Genomic DNA, 18,162 nt, shown 5'->3' on the forward strand with positions numbered 1-18,162 from the left:
AGAAACTATTGACATGGCAAAGAGAAAGGAGGCTGCTGTTAGCCAACATTCCCTTCTCGGCGGGCAGGAGTGTAAGGTCTGGCCCTGGCCAGGATTCCTGAAAGCTGGGGCAGGTTAAGAGTGGAGAGAAAGGGACCCGCAGTCTGAGTCCTGAGTAGGTTGCTTTTAGAACAGTCTAAACTACCAAGTTCATGAGAGTTGGTGGAGAGAGGGAGACCTAGATCTTAAACAGCAGGCTTGAGTTTCAGATTGTAGCATAAAACAGATAAGATAATGTGAAGATCATTTTGAAGAACAGCATTAAATGAATAGCTGAGCTTACAAAAATAAAAATAAATTCCCAAAAACTAAAAATTGAAAGGGAAGAAAAATTGAACAGCTAGGCATGAACTGATATTGTGGCAAACTTGAGGGGAGTTTTGTGGTTTTCACATGACCTATGAAAACCTACATGAATGCAGGAAATTAGGCCTTGGGTGCCAGTGAAGCGGGGTGTCAGAACTGAGACCCTTGCATAAAGCCAGGATCATTGAGAGCTGCACCCTAGAAATGATAATAATAAATAAATAAAACAGTGATCAGCAGTTGGGATGATGCTGCGGGCAGGAAATCATCACCGCGTGGATATATCTGGGGAGTCATCTGAGAGGCCCCTGGAGACATGGGAGTGGACGCCCTCTTCACAGGAGAGAGTATGTAGGGACAAGAGAAGAACAACAGCGATGAAGTCACAGGGAATGCCCACGATTAGGGATTCAAACCAGAAGGGAGGCGACTCCCAAAGGAATCAGGGAGGGATAGATCAGATCGGATGCAAGGGACAATGTAAAGCGACCAGATCCAGACCCTGTATTTTGTTGCCCGTACAATGAACTCTGTGTTGTTGTTCTTTTATTTTTTACAAATCATCGCAAGAAAAAGGATGAGTACAGTATGATTTTTTGAGAGAGCGTATTCACCTGTTTTATTATAGTATTTCATTATAATTGTTCTATTAGTTGTTGTTAATCTCTTACTGTGCCTAACTGATAAATTTTATCATGGTTATATACGCATAGAAGAAAACACAGGATATCAGTACTGTCTGAAGTTTTAGGCCTGTACTGTGGGTCTTGTAATGTATCCTCCAGAAATAAAGGGGGGGACTCCTATATACTAAATAAAACACTGTGAAAGCATAGCACATTGGGTGAATTTCCTGATTGTGGAAATTCAAGTCGAAAATAATCAACATCTTTTCCTAAGATGGATAGATTCAAATGCCATAAGGAACCTTGTATAGTGTGTACTCAAGATAAGGGATATTTACCAAATGTTTTCCTGGGGGTGGGGGGCAAAATTGTAAGCTATAATTGGTGACTGATTTTTTCCCCCACTGGCCCAATTTAATGTCAGCGTTATTTTACAAAAGAAAAACTGAGCGCCAGAGACCAGGAAGAGTGGTACCAGGTTCACTGATGATTAGGACTGCTTGTCAGCCAGTCCAGAATAATTCACCTCAGTCTCCTCTGAGGGCCCCTTAACCTATTAGCAGCCTTCCTCGTGTGATGGTGAACAATAGGAACAAAAGAACCAAGGAAGGGGCTCTGCCAGGTTTGTTCTCTCAGCATTAGTTGGTAGCCTGCCAAGAAAAGCTTCACTCTCAAAAGGTTCTGAGCTTAAAGTCTCCTCTCTTTGCCACCATGTAAGAAAGAACCCTTCTCTGCGTGAGAGCATGTGTGCACGCGCGGGCACGGACCTGCGCAGGCAAAGCGATACCGGGCACCCAAACTGTACCGCTGCTCTCCCTGCAGTATCGTCTCCTATTGCTCTGAAGTGTTACAAACATCTTTGCACGTAAATGATCGTCGTTGCTATACCCTACATGACAATACCCTTGTTGCTGAAACTTCCCGCTCATTTTTACTGGCAGTAATCATACCTAGAAACTATGCATATATATATATATATATATATATATATATATATATATATATATATATATATATATTTTTTTTTTTTTTTTAGTAAAAACACCCAATTTCCCACATTGACTAAGCATCCTATCTACCCACTTTCACACCCGCCTGGCATGGTGGCCCACTGGAAGAAATAGGGTGGGTATCGGATTACATACCATGCAGAAAATGCGGACCACACAAAGGGCCTGTGAGTCAGTGGTGCGACACTGGCTTACCGCCTTCTTTGACAGGACCTCAGGGAAGAATCCTGTGGTCTCTGACTTCATTTGCTGTACTCCCTTTCTTCTTTTCTTATTGAAAAAATAGTTTTGTTTTGTTTTTTTTTTAGGTTAAATAGCATACAAATGCTGCATGTTTAAGTGGGAGACAGTGCCAATGCATTAGCAATTGTTGCAAGCCCGCACATAAAACATACATAAGTATTTTTGCTGGACTGCAGTGTGTGTTCTACAAGGAGATACTCAAATCAAGATAGAAGCAGTAGAGGTTTCTTCCTTGCTTGGACAATACTTTAGGCTATAATAAAGACCTATAGCTCTTTTTCCTTACTGTGGCAAATAGGGATGCATGTCCCAATTTGTTTACCCCGCCCCCTCCAAAAAAGTCTAAATGTAAGCTGTGTCCAATAGCGATCTGGGCATACATGTACATTCCTGTACAGTTGATATTATTTGGAAATTCTTTATGAAACCCCTATTTAGCATTTATCTAAACATAATATTAATATTTAAGGTTTTTAGACTCAACCCTATAAATAATATTATTCAATGTTTACCCACCTCCAGTTTCCTATAAATTTTGACTGTAAATATGTACAGAGTAGAAAATGTTATTTCCTCTTGTATAAAGAGCATTAACTGGAGCATTCTGATTCTTGTGAATTAGTGCAACAATTTTTCTATAGATAAAAGAAACTCTTAGCTTATGAAGGGCTGCATTAATTACAGCCTGAAATTCTGTTTCACGTGTCCTTTTTCAGAGCCAAGGAGAGAGCAGAAAAAAAATGTGGGCTGTTGGAAGTCTGTACTCCCATTTTCTTTTTCTTCTTGGAAAATAGATTTTCTAAAAGGTAGTTAGTACACAAATGCTATGAGGTGGAACACAGTGCCAAAGCAATACTAATTATTCCAACAACAGCAGTAGCTATAACTTTAAAAGCAAAAAACAAATTCTAGTGTTATGAGTAACTTTGTTGATCATAATAAAAGAAGATGAAATTTAATGTCAATAGAAGTATGAGTGTAGGAGGTAATTCTATTTCGTTTTCTTTTCAGACAAAACAGAAACGGAACATGGTGATAGAAGCAAATGAAAAAACCCAGGTAATAAAGAGTTTAGCGATATCTACAATGCACATCAAGGCCAAAAGCTTTCACTTTCTAGACTCTGTAAAGACCTATCCTTATTTCCTCCCATTACCCTTATTGGGTGATAGTGGCCAACCAATAAATAGACATATAGGAGGAAAGTGAGGATAATCTATCGAGCATTCACTATGACAGCAATACTTTTGTAGCTGCAAATTTTACCAATACCTGCTTCCTGTGTTCTCTGCATCTCATCAGAAACTTTGCTCCCTTTTCTGTTTAACGCCAACTATTGCCTATACTTTGTCCGGTGGTTTGTTTTGGTCAAACTTTGTGTGCATGCAAACCTGCTATAGAGTGATGCTGCCTCCATGCTCAGGGTTGGAAACATTCTTTCCTCATTTATGTACCTATAAAGGAAGCCAAGATATTCTTAGGCACTGTTACTATAGACTGTGTTCTCCATACCACATCCAGGAAAAGAATCAGGTCAAATGGAATACTTAGACGTTGAAGAAGTAAAAGTAGCAACAACAACAACAACAACAAAAAGTAGCAACAGACAAGCTAATTCTAATTTGCTAATTGTGCCAGTGAAAACTCAAGTAGCAATGCTGTTACTCTTCTGTAAGAATCCTGAGATATAGGAACATGTTGAATCTCTTAAAATAACAGAACCCAGTGTATATGGAACTGAGATTCATCAAAGCAAAACCAGTTGCCCTTCGATGCTTGGAATGGGTTCACATTTGCAAAGGGTACTGCCTAGTTCAGTAGAGAGAGGACAACAAATCTAAGTTTGAATTTCAGATCTCTCACTGGTTGGTTGGTGGCCTTGGCCAAGTACCCTTCAGATTCTCAGTACTCCCCTACAATGGCAAAAAATGATACTTAACTTGCAAAGGTAAGGATAGAGATATCGTATAGTGTCTAGGACAGTGCCTGGCACCTGTGGGCTCTGAAGGAAGTTGTTTTTGTTGTCACTGTCAATCGTTATCCTGGCGGGCTACTTTTCCATCTAGTGCCTCTCATAATGACTATCAAGACCCTATTGAAATAATAAATAAAATAATAAAACGCCTAAAATTAAGAGACTGCTTTAGACCCAAGGCACTCGAAACCCGACTCTGTTTGTCCTCTCATCCGTGCGGTAGAGGGAGAGGGATACTGTCGTGGAGAACACCGGGCCATCCCAGTGCAGGGGCAGAGGTAGCAGGGGCGTCACTGCCTGGCCCGGGCTGGCTGCCCTGCTTCCACAGGCTGCTCCGGGCTCAGTGAAGGAACAAAGTGGCACCGTGCGGAAGGCGGGTGAAAGGACCCCTCAACCGACCCCATCCACTACACCAAATACAAGTCAAGTAACGTGAAAAGCCAAAGGATTTGGGGAAATGAGCAATTTACACAGAAGCTAAGAACCGAGGCAAAGAGCTGGATTCCTCTCAAAAATCATTTTTAAAAACTTTGTCCAGAATTAGCCCAGTCATTGCTTCCGTTCTCAGCTTTTCTCAAGCTGTGGAAACAGAGCCAGACTTAGTGCTTTCAGGTTTTTTGTTGGCTGCAGAACGATAGGAGGCCCTCCGTGTCCTCCCTGGTGTTGCAATTCTCCCTCTGTGCGACCGCCTCGTCCGCCACCTGCCTCACGCCAACACTTCGCCTACTATTTTCTTCTCGGCCCCTCCTTCCCGTGTGGCCACTTGTCCGGCTTGCCAGCCGCGGGTTGGCCGGGAGCGGCGGGCTGTCACGTGACTGCCTCCCGGCGCCTGGGAGGCACCCATGTCTGAGTTTTCCATGACGCACCCGCTGCCGTCACGTCGGCCCGCAAGTAAATAAACTGTCAAATCTTTTCCGAAAGTGGTTTTGACAAAGAGCAAATTAAATTGCCAAAGATGTTGACAAATGGGCTGTTACCTAGGAGTGTGAGTAAAGCAACCCATTTGAGCGACAAGAACAAATAAGGCCACCTCTTTGTCCCTTGCCTTTTTACATTGATATTCCTGTGGAGAGGAAGGGAAAGAAAAAAAGGAAACAAAGGCAGATCTTTAGTGCTGGCCTCCCCAGGGTTGATTAGGATGCTGATCTGTGTGGCAGGTTTCTAGGTTCTCACCCAACTTCTTGGCTGCTTTTCAAAAGATTTAACAGTGCGCTTTGTAAATAGTGGCACACAAAGCCGGTCTAAAAATAGTACATTTCCAGGGTCTGAATTGGGTGACTGGAATGAGTGGCAATGGCTGTATTGTAGGAGACAGATTACGAGCAAGTTACTCGATGGTACTTGATCTGCAGGCTTATTCACATGCGTCATCTGATTTGGTTAAATAATGCAAACACATTTACTAATGTACATGACCGTTTTGTTTATTTGTGCTGTGGAGTGCTCGTGTGTGTATGACAGACAAATGTTCATGTTCTATTTTCTGACAGTCAAACAAAGCCCTTCCCTGTGAGGTAAATAGCTGAGTCAAATAGTGGAGCTGACACTCCCGAGAATCGCTGATGTGACACTGTGGTGGTTGATGATGACAGGTTTCCCCGTGCACTCGCTGCCCTAAAGGATTTTTGCTGAAAGTAGGAATCAACGAGAGGCACTGACAACTCGTAGGACTGCTAGGTGTGGCTGAAATCTCTCTGGAAGCCCTGCGTGTGAAAGCTAGAGCCGCCTCAGACGTTCTTCCCTGTGAGAGCAACTGTGCTGTCTCCCCAGCCCGCACCCCAGCTCCCGCGCCTGGGCTGTGCGGGACAGCGAAGGTGAGCTACGTGTCCCTACCAGCACTGTAGGAGCCAGGGCCGCAGAAAACTCAGGCTCAAGGAACTTTGCAGAAGAATATTTTTTGAAACGAAGATGCCAAGAAAGAGTTTTATAGTCTGAAGGCAAAAGGCACCCTCTCCTAGTGTTTCCAGCTGCAAGTGGTGGTTATTCCTATATATTTCGAGGAGAGAAACTTTCTCATACCAAAATACAATTTAATCATTTCCTACATAAATAACCATCCTTCCGGCAGTTTGGAGACTCTTACTTTAAAACAATGTAAAGACTCTTGGGTGAAGCCCTCCGTCATTCTGGCAGGTTGATTTTCTCTTAGAATATGGAAGTTGAGAGCAGTGACCACTCTAGAAGGAGCTGGACTAAGGAAGTGAATTATAGAGGATAAAAAGACCCAGGCTGTCACCTTGGCAAATACCTCTCCCCTCAAACGGCATGCCTCTAGCTTGATACACCTTGGGTCTCACAGCCTCTGGGAGTGAACACATTGGTACTCTTCTCTCTCCTGCTCATGCTACATGGCTTGGGGAAAGTTACATAAACTCTTTGACCCTGCCCCACCCCCCAGTTCCCTCATCTGCAAAACAGAATACCCACCTCATTAAGTGCATTGCTATGAGAATTAAATGACGTAATGTAAGTAAAGCACACGTGGGCCATCTCATGGTAATAAACAGGAGGCAATTAGACACCATTCCTGGGCAAAGTCCCATCTCATCTCATAGGCATCCTCTCATAGGCCAAACACTACACCAACATCTAATTCCTGTTGAGAATTTCCACCACCATTGTTGTCATTACCTTGGATGTTGAAGAACAGACAATCCAGAAAGCATTAAATCAGGATTTTCTATCATTTCTTTCTTTATCACCAGCTACGTGATAATGCAGGTTAATTTCTCCTTTGAGATATCTTGAAAGATAGCATAAACCATTATTTTGGCCATTCCGGAATTTCCTCAATCTGGCTTTTATTTCTTATGCTTAGGAATTATGATCTTTTTTCAATAAAATATATATATTTACTTACATCCATAAAGAGTCAGGAAAACAGCATAAATTTCATCTCTTGTTTGAGACTGAATTTTTCAAATGAATGAGAGAATATAATTGAGGAAACTTATTTTGGAGGCACAGCCTCAGGCATGAGCAAAGTGAGCTCTGAAAAGCCTGCTATCATTATGGAGAAATGAAGAGCCAAATAACTTCCAAAAAATCGGCAAAAAATTTACCCGCCATGTTTGCAAAGTTAAGAAGGGCGTACGAGGTAGCTCTATAAATGGAAAGATCAGACTGTGCAAAATGAAATATACATGGTACCTCTGCTAATAATTATTTTTCAAGAATTGCTTTCAGTATCTGTGCTGTGGTCTCTACAAAGAAAAGCCACTATTACCACTACAACTGCTAGTGAGCATCATCCAAACTTAACTGAGTTCCTATAAACAAAATAGTCTCAGCCAAATATATGAAAATCTCGGAGTTGACCCATTTATAAAATAGTCACTTCACTGTACCTAAAAATCATCTTGGAAAGACAAAAGATTTTGAAAGTTGTACAAATTTTATTTTCGCTGGTCAAAATGAATGAATTCCTTTACTTTCGCTTCAGAAAACATAATCTTACCTCTAAGGGGCTTCTGTTTTCAAAGGGATAACATGTACAAATATAGCAGCTAAGAGAATGACACTTCCTATTTCAATTCATTCGAAATTCGTTTTGTTCTTTTATTTTACTGTCTTATCTACTAATGTGCCCACCATGTTCTAGGCATTGAGAGGGATTAAAAACTATCCCTGTACTCATGGATCTTGTGGAGAGAGAAATGAATTTCATCTAAAAACCACTCAAGACAGTGTCTAGAAGTGCCCGATTACATTTAATCAGCCACTGAAATAATGGCATAGAGTACTAAAGCTGTGTGTGGACAGTGAACACCAGGGCAGGCTGGTGTGCAGAGAAGAGGTGTTTAGTGAAGGTGGGTGAGGACGGATGCTATAGGTTGAATCGTGTCCCATCCAAATTCATATGTTGAAGTTCTAACCCCCAAGACCTCAGATTGTGCTTGTATTTGGAGACAGAGCCTTTAAAGAGGTAATTAAGTTAAAAAGAGGTCATTAGGATGGGCTCCAATCCAATATGAATAGTGTCCTGCCAGGAAGAGGAGATTAGGACAGACACACACAGAGCGAGACCATGTGAAGACACAGAGAAGGCAGCCATGCACAAGCTCCGGAGAGCGGCCTCAAGAAAAAATCCAACCCTTCAGACACCTTGACCTCAGACTTCTAGCCTCCAGAATTACAAGAAAATAAATTTATACTGTTTAAGCACCACCACCCCCAAACTGCATCACTTCTATGGCATCCCATCTGGACTAAAGGGGCAAGTAGGTGTTACATTTCTCTCTCTCCTGTTATTAAATACATAACTCTTATTTGCATTTTAATTTCCTTATTTATATCTTTGGTCCTACTATTAGGTGTGGAATTTAGGAGATGATGGGGGGAAAGGAGATGGGAAAGGAATTGGGGAAGGAAGAAACGGAAGCAGAGAAAAGAAAGACCCTTTGACATCGTACTAGTGTTTTACTAGAGATCATTGGACACGGAAAAGCAACAGAAAGCAGCAGCTGTAAGAGTAGTGAGCAGTTTTAAAACTAAGGGATCGCAGTGAGAATGAGAAACTAGAGTGTCTAACAAGATTATCAGAAATCTGAAATTTATCTGCACTCAATAAGGAAGTCTTTATGGCTCACTTGTGGCCTCTTGTTAAGTTCAACCTTTATCTTCTGAAGATAAATTCAAATATTATCATTATAGTTATGACTTATATGATATTTATAATACCCTGGGGTTACCTTCCTGCCACATTATTTTCGTACTGTTGAAATACATTTTTTTTTTTACGGTGGATATAAATGATGTAAATGTAATATGGAAGCATTTATATCAATAGCAAAGACATGGCTGGGCTATTTAGTCAAATAGGACTTGTCACTCAAGTGATTCTTATTACTCAGTGATTCGCGGGTTTTTAGTTGCTTGAGAAACATAAGTAAGGACAAATGCCAATAGATAAAGATAAAAGGCTCCCTCAAATCTAAGCCACTTAAATCTGGGAAAACTCTAAAACTCATCTAATACCTTTTACCACCTGGACACAAGTTGTTTTCAGTGGCAATGTAAAGAAATCTGTGCCTAGGTGACCACATGGGCATCGTCGTTTCTTGAGGAAAGAGCCTGCGTTTGGTCTTTTCTCCTCTGAGGATTTTAGTCCCAGGCACAAATTTAAAGAAATGTGTTTCTTTCATTACAGTTTTCTGAGTTATGTTTGGGGTGAGCTGGGAATAGGATTACTGAGGAAGGTTTTTATTCTCTCATCTGAAGGATTAGAAAAGCATTTGTTGTGGAGAATGTTTCCTCCTTCAGAACTTTTTTTTTGTCCTCTTCAGATCAGAAAGGCCCAGGTCCCTTCAAAGGCCTTCCCCAGCCACGGCCTGGGCTGTCCCTCTGAGGTGCCTGCCTGAGCCCCGTAGCCTCTGGGGGCCTTGTCAGGCCCTGCCTCACGCTGCTGCTCTGCCTCGCATGCCCCTTGTTCTCAACTCTTTGGTCCAGATTCATACTCTACACTCTGTCTTGGTCTAGATGATTTGACCTTCTTCCCCAGATGCTTTGATCAGCCTCCTGTAATCAGAGGACAGTCTTGGGCCCACTTTCCAGGAGTTATAGGTGAACATGGAAAACATCTTGAGAGTTTTCTTTGTATTTGCCAATAGCACAGTGCTCAGCTTCGTAAACACTTATTGCTTGAGAGAGAAGGAAGGGAGGGAGGGAAGAGGGACAGAGAGGATGAGAATGCAAGCGAGAGTGGGAGAGGGAGAATGAATAAATGAGTGAATGAATGAATGAACAAATGGACTAATGGATATTGGCTTTATCACAGTTCCCACACTTGAAAATGCGGTCTGCAGCAGTAGGAAAAAGCCAGCTAGGTTTCTGTAGCAGTTCTCTTCTAGTGTTCTCTTCAACAGCGTCACCTCTAACCATCATCTGCCACCATTGCCTCGTCATGAACCTGCTTCCATAGAGAGCCCTTTTCTCCATAGGATTGTTCCTGCCATCATATCACCAGAAACAAGGAATTTTTCAAGGGCAGACAGTTATATTTAGGGAACACAGCAAGAGGCCAAATTTAGGAAGGGCAAGGAAGGACTATAAAGTAGACAGCCCGCCTTATTTATCCGCCTTATTTATCCTGGTGTTCCGATGGCCAGATACTGTGTCAGCCCTGATGGTCTCCATTTCAGTTACGACGGGGCCCTACATGCCCCGACTAACCTGAGTAACTGTCCCCAGTTCTTCTCTTAGGTTCATCATATCTGGAATGAGAGGCAGGAGATAGGAAAGTAACACCCTCCTTATGTGACAGACAGGACGAGGAACCTGTAGAAAACACATTTTACATGTCCACCCAGCTCACAAGGATCCCCCAGCTACCTCGCTCACCGCAGTTGAGCCCTTTGGCCCAGTGTAGCTACCTAAGGCCACTGCTCCCGCCTACTCTTTCTGACAACCACCCACTCCTGCCCCAGTGAACTGTCGTAGGTGAGGCACCAGATTCTCCTGGAAGACTTTGTAATTGGAGTATGGGATTCTGTTCCCCCTTTGCTGGTGTCTTGGGAAAGGAAGACATAAACTCAAAAGCTATTGGCAGTCACGTTCTGCCAGTTCTGCTGGCCTAGAAGAGAGAAAGCCAGTCCTCCCCAAAGCAGGAAAATGCAGATATACAAAGAAGCTACAGTGGCTCCTGATGATTTTGTTTCTTGGTTCCAGCCTCATTAGAAGACTCAGTTGAATTCTTGACTTTAAGAATGATGGGATATCACTATAATCTTACAGTTAATTCTCTTTCTGTCTCAATCTTTCTCATTTTTTTCTTCAACTAGCTCAGGTTACTTTCTGGAATGAAAGGAATTCCAATTAATAATGGGAAACACATGCTTTACCTTATTTAACATGATTTGCACAACAGATCTACGAGGTATTTTTAATTTCTGTTTCACAGATGAGGGAACTGATATTAACTGAGTTGTATAGGCCGTATGCCTTGCACCTTTGAGGGATGGCATTTGAACTCAAGTTTTGTAGCTTCTAAAACCTGGGCTTTTCCCACAGGGCCCTTCTCCCTCTGGAAGTGCTCTGACAGCTGGGAGCATCTTCTCCCATGACCTCGGAGAGATGCACACATTTTGTAATTCTCGAGGTCACGCAGATTCTAGGTACCAGGATCACCACCTGGCTGCTGAGTCCCTGGCTGGTCACCAGTTTCTGCCCACTATCCCTGCCCTCCCCTTAGGGAAGACAAACCGTGCTTTCTTCCAGGGCTGGGGGAGCTGCTCTTAGTACTCCCCAGGGAGCAAGGACCCTCCCTTAAAAGAGACAAAATCAAGTTCAAAAAATTGAACATCCTTTGGATACGTTTTATGACCTCCATCGGTCAGCAGGGTCCTAGAGCACCCAGGCTTACTGGCCTGCAAAAGGTACCCACCCCCACCCCACCCCTGTATAATGCTCAGGACACTCCTTCCACTGGAAAATTTTACCAATGATGGGTCAGCCTATTCTTTATCAGAAACAGAGGGTCCTTTATCTTTCCACTGAAAGTGAGCTCCAGCAAAAGCTGCTTTCTGATTCATTTGGTGATGACTTATTTGGAATTTATGATTTGCATCTTGCCCACAAGGTGAGGATGCTGCCCGTGATGGGCTGGCGGCCTGTGTTCGGCTAGGGAGGTGCACTGGGGCTCTCATCTTTCCCAGTGCTCTTGGTACCTGGATGTTTGCGTATGAACTAGTTATATGTTAAGGTTTTCCCTGGTCTCCCCAGTGACTTGGCTGGTCATTAGGTGACCTGTTTTGTGCTCAGAGTAAAAACTGAAGTTTTGATTCCCCTCCTGTAGATCCTGAGCCCAAGTCCCGAGGCCGAGTTCTTGGTGCTGGAATCGCCTGCCTTCTGAGGCAGATTCGCATGAGCCCACAGAGACGGCCGCTGATTTTTTTTTTTTTTTCAGCGTGATGTTTAAGATGGCCATTTGGTGATTGCGCGAACCATAGAAACCTGGCCAAGGTTTACAAAAGGGGAATAATAATTATAATTTGGAGATCTCCCTCCACTTCCATCTCCATCTTCACTTCCTTTTCCCACCTGGCAAAACTTTGTGGCAAACCGGTAGCCAGTTCAAGGACCTGGATGAGTTGTTCGTCTTCCACCGATGGTTTCCTTAAGCACTGCAGGAAAAGGTGGAGAAGACTAAGCTGAATTTAGGTTAATCGCACTTTAGTACCAGGTGCAGAGTAGTCTCTGAATAAAGGAATTACAATAATTATAAAATATTGAATAAAAAGAGACTCTATGATAGGTCATGATACTCAATGAGAGACAGAGAAATGAGAAAGGGAAAATTCTTTAGAGAAGAATAATAACTAATAAAGTAGAAAGGATAACAGGATTAGAAAAATTACTGTTTTGCAATTCCCACACAATATTTGGTCTATGTAAGAATCATCCATCAATGCTAAAGCCATTGGGTGACGGTTTGTTGGGACGGTTAATTTCAAATAGTTCGGCAGTAAAATTATACATATAGTACATAAAGTGTTGAGGGGGAGAGAAATTGGAGCAAAATGTTAACAATTATTGAATCTAAGTGAAGAGTATATACTTATTGTACTATTCTTTCAACTTTTTGTGGGTTTGAAATTTTCAAAACAAATTGCAAGGGAAAAGAGAATGAAGAACAAATTGACTGTCACTTTACAGATGGAAGCCCTGACATGATAAGAGATACTGGAAACTTAGATGGGATAAACAGGCAGCAGAATCATGGAACATCATAAGCTGCAGGGTCTTTAAAGTCTAATATTTAGACTGATTCTGAGAAATGATTGCAATAAATAGTTTTCTAATTGAAAATTAGAGAAACAATGCATACTGTATCCTCCTCTTGAAGAATCACAGTGAATACTATTAGCATACTAAAGCTCTGAGTAAAGACATGTGTTTAGTTTTGTTAAATGTCGCAGTTCCTGAACTTATTTGAACATGAACGTTCTTTTAAAAATGTTACCCCACAGTCATTTCTTCAGAAACAGTGTTCCCCAGAATAGACCTGGAGAAAAACTGATCCAGCTCAACAATCTTATTTCACAGGTGAAGAAACAGAAGCTCGGACTCAAGGTCACGGAGGAGGACCTGAGGCAAGAACTCTAGTTCGGCCAAAGGTAAAGACAACCCTTATTGGTATTCACAGAGAAGGGGAAAACGTTTCTTATAAGGATCATGCAGATTGAAATATTTAACACCACTTCAACCAATGAAAACCCCATATTTTGTCCCATTTATAGATGTTCTACATATAGAATCTGTTTTGCAAACATGACACCTTTGTTTATAACCATGGCGACATATGTTGTTTGCTCCTAATATTGTACTGTATGTGAGAAAATGAAATGCGTTCAATATATGATGCTAATTTAAGTTTCATCCAGTTGTATGGACTAAATATTACGTGGAATTGTGATTGAATCACCCTGTCTCAAGGTACACTGTTTACTCCAACAGTTGTGATAGGCTAAGAAGGGGGGGGGGCGGGGGTGTGGAATCATGTTTTATTGCTTTACAAACCAACCACGTTAAGAACATACATCTGCTTTAAAACGACACAATTTCTTTTCTAGCGCCCAAGCAGATTTGCTCTGGGCTGAAGCAGTTCTCAAACCCTGCTCTGTCTCTGATGGCTGCAGTTTGCATTCAGAGCATGAGCACAGCCCTGGTGCAGGACAGGCAGTCTCAGTCAACAGCTGTCAACTCCCCTTGTAAAGGCGCTGCTCGGTCATACTACTGGCAGAGAGAACTGAAGGAGTTCCCTTCTCTTTATGGCTTTTATCTCTCTGGTTAATAGGGAATGATGCTTAAAGGAGGCAATTCTCGAGCAATAAATCCGACTGCAAATAAAGCAAGGGAGAGGGAGGAAAATTACAATGTAAGAAGTTCCTTTTGTTTACTATGTTTAATTGGGATTCCACACATGAATGAAGAAGCCTTAGTTCTCTCCCCGGGTGACTGGGAAGGGGGAAAAGGTGGGTTTCCACTGTCTGTGTGCTTTTTAATGTGCAAATGAGTCAGAGCCTTTCCCAGCCCAAGAGGGTTTGTAGTTCTGAGTCTAGGGCCAGTGTCTCAGTGGGTGCTCAGTAAATATTAATTGAAGAGGCGATGGCTTTGAGGAGTGGGCTTAATTACGTTCTCTCAGGCACAGCCCTCTAGGATGCACAAGTGACTCCCTTGCCCCAGGCACTACTCGAGTGGCCCCTCCAGTTAACGATAAAGGTCTCAGTTCCCTCATTGGTCTTTCACCTCATCTGCAGTTCTGCTTCTCAACCCACTGTGCCCTCCGCACTCAGAGGCTGACGGTGCAAAACAGGGACGGGGAGAAGCGACAGCTGCTGCGGCCTCACTTCTCATGCAGCCTTCCTCCCCGGACCTGTCCTGTGTCCTCCCTGAGCTGGCAGGGAAAGCAGGGGGCGAAGGACTAGACTGGAGAGTTGGGTGGGGCTGCAGCAAAGACGGTGGTGTAGCAGATGGTGTTATCAGTCCTCAGCAACTCACACCTCTTCAGACAGGAGCAGCAACTTGCCATGCCTTCTGTGGGGGGAGGATGCAATCGCGGCTGATGTCGGGCTTGGACGTGTGAGTACTTTGTCCAGTGATATATGGGTAACCTTGACCGTACCGCATCTGAGCAAAAGTTTTGAGAGCCTGTCATGGACTGAATGTTTATTTCCATTCAAAATCCGTATGTTGAAGCTCTAATCCCCAAAGAGGTGGTATTTGGGAGGTAATTAGATCATGAGGGTGGAGCCCTTATGAATGAGATTAGTGCCTTTATAAAGGAGAGTCATGAGAGAGATGGCCTCTCCCTAAGACCAGCGAGGATACAGTGAGAAGACGGCTGTCTCCAAACCAGGAAGCAGACCCTCACCAGACACTGAATCTACGGGTGCCTTAATCTGGGAGAAATAAATGTTTGTGGCTTAAGCCATTCAGTCTATGGGGTTTTTGTTATAGCAGCCTAAACTGCCTAAGACAGAGCCATTGTGTGTTTTCAGTCATTGTGTGTTTCAGCTAGCTATCTTATTTTCTTTTTGGCTGTAAGAATCACATGTCCAAAAATAGGCTGTTCTTTCCGCCTAAATCTGGAATGAAGACATGAGGCCAGTTTTAAAGCATTTGTCTTCTTCATTCCAGATCACAGAAAAAAGCTTTATAGTTATAACGGAGATTTTCAGAGTTGTTTGTTATAGCAGCAAAGCTGACTGATTCATACTGTTCGAGGGGAATAGGAAGATGGTTTATGACTTGAATACTCTGCCAGTCTGAGTCTTTACACGTCAGGCTGCCAATCTGTGATGAATAATAAATGCTCCCGCAGCCCTTGTACCTGCTGTTTGATACTGTGCCCAACAGTCTCCTTAAATTAAATCTAGCATAGGATGGTGTCCAATATGACATTACAACTGCCAGCAGATCAAGTAAGGGGCTTTTCTGTGAGGGTGTGCACTCCAAGGTCATAGAAGCCTTAGCTTCCTCCGGAGACCCTCATGAAAGGCCTTGCATCTCTCACTCCTCTCAACAGCAGATTGACCTCAGTGCCTACCCCGCCCCAACACTGGGGGCACCAACAGCTCTCCAAAAGGAGCAAAGAGCCTCTGGGAGAGTAGCATGACAGCGTGCATAGCTCTGACTCATTTGTGCTTTCCCTTAGTGTATATGGTGGTCTTTCCCCAAAGCATATGCCTCATGTAAACTGTAATTAAATACTGGCTTCAACTAATGTCCCAAATAGGGAAAAAATACCTAAAACTAAAACCTTTATAAACCTAAGTTCAATCATAGCTTTGTTTTGTTGCTAGGGATCATAATTTATTGGTTTAATTTAGTGCGGTGCCTTTATGAAGATGGCCCTATGAAAATACTTAATCACAGCCTCCTTCAGGAACTCTGACTGTAAAATTTATATACCCTTTTGAAATTTAAGCAGAATACATCATACCAATAGGTTTTGATAGCTATCATAAGATAAGGAGTTCAAACCAACAGATGATTACAACTGACAACAAGAATGTAACTGTGAACTTTAAAAATATGCTAATTTTTGTCCCTGTATAGAAATATTAGCCTAAGTTCTTTCTGTGACATATGTGTATGTGTTTATAATCTATTTTTGTAATAGAGTAAAAAAAAAAAAAAAACAGCTCCGATAACATCACCCTCCCCTTTGACATTTATCAGTGATAGCAATAATGTGAGGAAGCATTAGTTTACTAACGAAGTACCGAGACGATGCCTAAGGTGTATCTCTGGGTTTTGTTTGAAAAGAATTTGATATATGCCCTGATCCCTGGCCTAATTTTAATGATGTTTTAAACCAAATTCCTATATCTTGGACGGAAACTACATCGCAGTCTGGGATCTGGTCCTGGTCCTCTTTCATAGACTCAGGGACTCGCGTAAAGCCCAGTAAATAAAAGGGCCTTAAAAATGGTTTGGATGGGCACATAGACAGATGGGTGGACAGATAGGTGGTTGAAAGAATGGACAGAAGAATAGACAGATGGGTCTCCCCTCCTCCCTCAAAATAAAATAAGAAATAAATGTAATTACTTCTGTTTTGATATCAATTTAACCTATTTCGGAAAGAGGTCATATTTTGTTTTAACAAATAGAATAATACTAGTTAACATAAATTAAATTGTGATAGCCATTATCATCACAGTAATATATCTGAATACGTATCTCAGGGCATTCTGTTTTAAGTGCTCTTCTGCTCTTACTCTCCTGGAGGCTCAGTAATGGGTAATTTTACTGATGCCTCGAAGGTCCTCCTTGAGAACCCTCTCTCATGACCCCATATCAAGGAAGGGCTTTTTCATCTGCGGAGTACATCTGAGTTAGAGTGTCCCAGTCACTCTAATGTACTCACAGGGTGTGGGCAAAAGTTTCTCTCATATTCCCATCATCTCTTTTATTAGGGAGACTCAAGGAAATGCAGATTGGAATATGGTTTATCTGGTAAGATTTGAAGAGGTCTGTAATTGTCTTAATGAGAGGTAGTCTGCAGACCTGTTACATTTTAACTACCAACTATTTGTTTTATCCTTGAAAATAAGAACCTTCCAAAGAAAAGTATCACTTTCCTCCTTTAAAAACCCTATATTGACTTGTACTCTAGCTGCGACCTGCTTCTGTAGCTTTCACCCCTCGTCCCCAGTCCGTCTTTCTTGGACTTGACTTCTCCCTTAGCTTTCATAACCCCACTCCCTTCTTGCTCTCTACTCGATTTCAAAGTATTCCGTCTCAGAGCCACTGCCGGATCCTGTCCATCGCCGACCCTCCTCAGTGTGTCCTCCGCGCTCTGCAGCCCTCACTCTCGAGCGCCGTCTGCAGTGCTCTCACCCACTCCCATGGTTTTCGTTATCGCCTCCGCACTGCTAACTCCCAGCTCCGTGTATCTGGTTCTGACCTCTCCTCACCTCCAGACCTAGAGATTCAAATGGCTGCCTGATATCCGCATCAGGATGCCCATTCGCCTTCAACTCCTGCTCCTGTATCTTCTTTGGTGAATACTCTATCTGGCCCTCGTACCTGGAATTTGACAGTATTCTCCCAGAGCTTAGCAAACAGGAGACCAAGACATTAAACATTTCAGTGTTTATCTTATAGTAGCCATTATGCTAGATTTTGAGGGATACAGAGATGAAAAAGACATTTCCTGCCATGAAGGAACTTACATTGTAAGGAGAGAGGAGTACAACCCAACAAAAAGTGGCAAACAAAGGCAGAATGATGGTGACATTTAAGAAGTAAACACTGAGTACCAGGGAGAAGGAAAGAGCGATACTGAGTGAGGACTTCAGAAAAGGCAGCAGCAAGCTGAGCCTTGAAAGATGAGTAGAAATTTCTTCAATAAAAATAGGAGAGCGGCGAGGGTAGCATTCTCAAAACAGAGAATGTGTAAGCAAAAGGAGCAGGTTGTAATTGCACAGCTTCTTTTGTTCATTTTTTCACCTAGTTA

The 18,162-nt window shown here is 42.5% G+C and overlaps 1 protein-coding gene across 1 annotated transcript in view; it reads left to right on the plus strand.

Annotated features, from left to right (window-relative positions):
- Window positions 1–18,162, plus strand: part of JADE1 (jade family PHD finger 1) — a 264,676-nt gene that overhangs the window by 107,297 nt on the left and 139,217 nt on the right. The window contains exons 2-3 of the mRNA XM_036233485.1: window positions 3,236–3,283; window positions 13,242–13,312. The gene's annotated coding sequence lies outside the window, so the exon portion shown is untranslated. The remainder of the gene's footprint in view (window positions 1–3,235; window positions 3,284–13,241; window positions 13,313–18,162) is intronic.

This window comes from Rousettus aegyptiacus, unplaced genomic scaffold, assembly GCF_014176215.1.
Source record: "Rousettus aegyptiacus isolate mRouAeg1 unplaced genomic scaffold, mRouAeg1.p scaffold_m13_p_16, whole genome shotgun sequence".
NCBI lineage: Eukaryota > Metazoa > Chordata > Mammalia > Chiroptera > Pteropodidae > Rousettus > Rousettus aegyptiacus.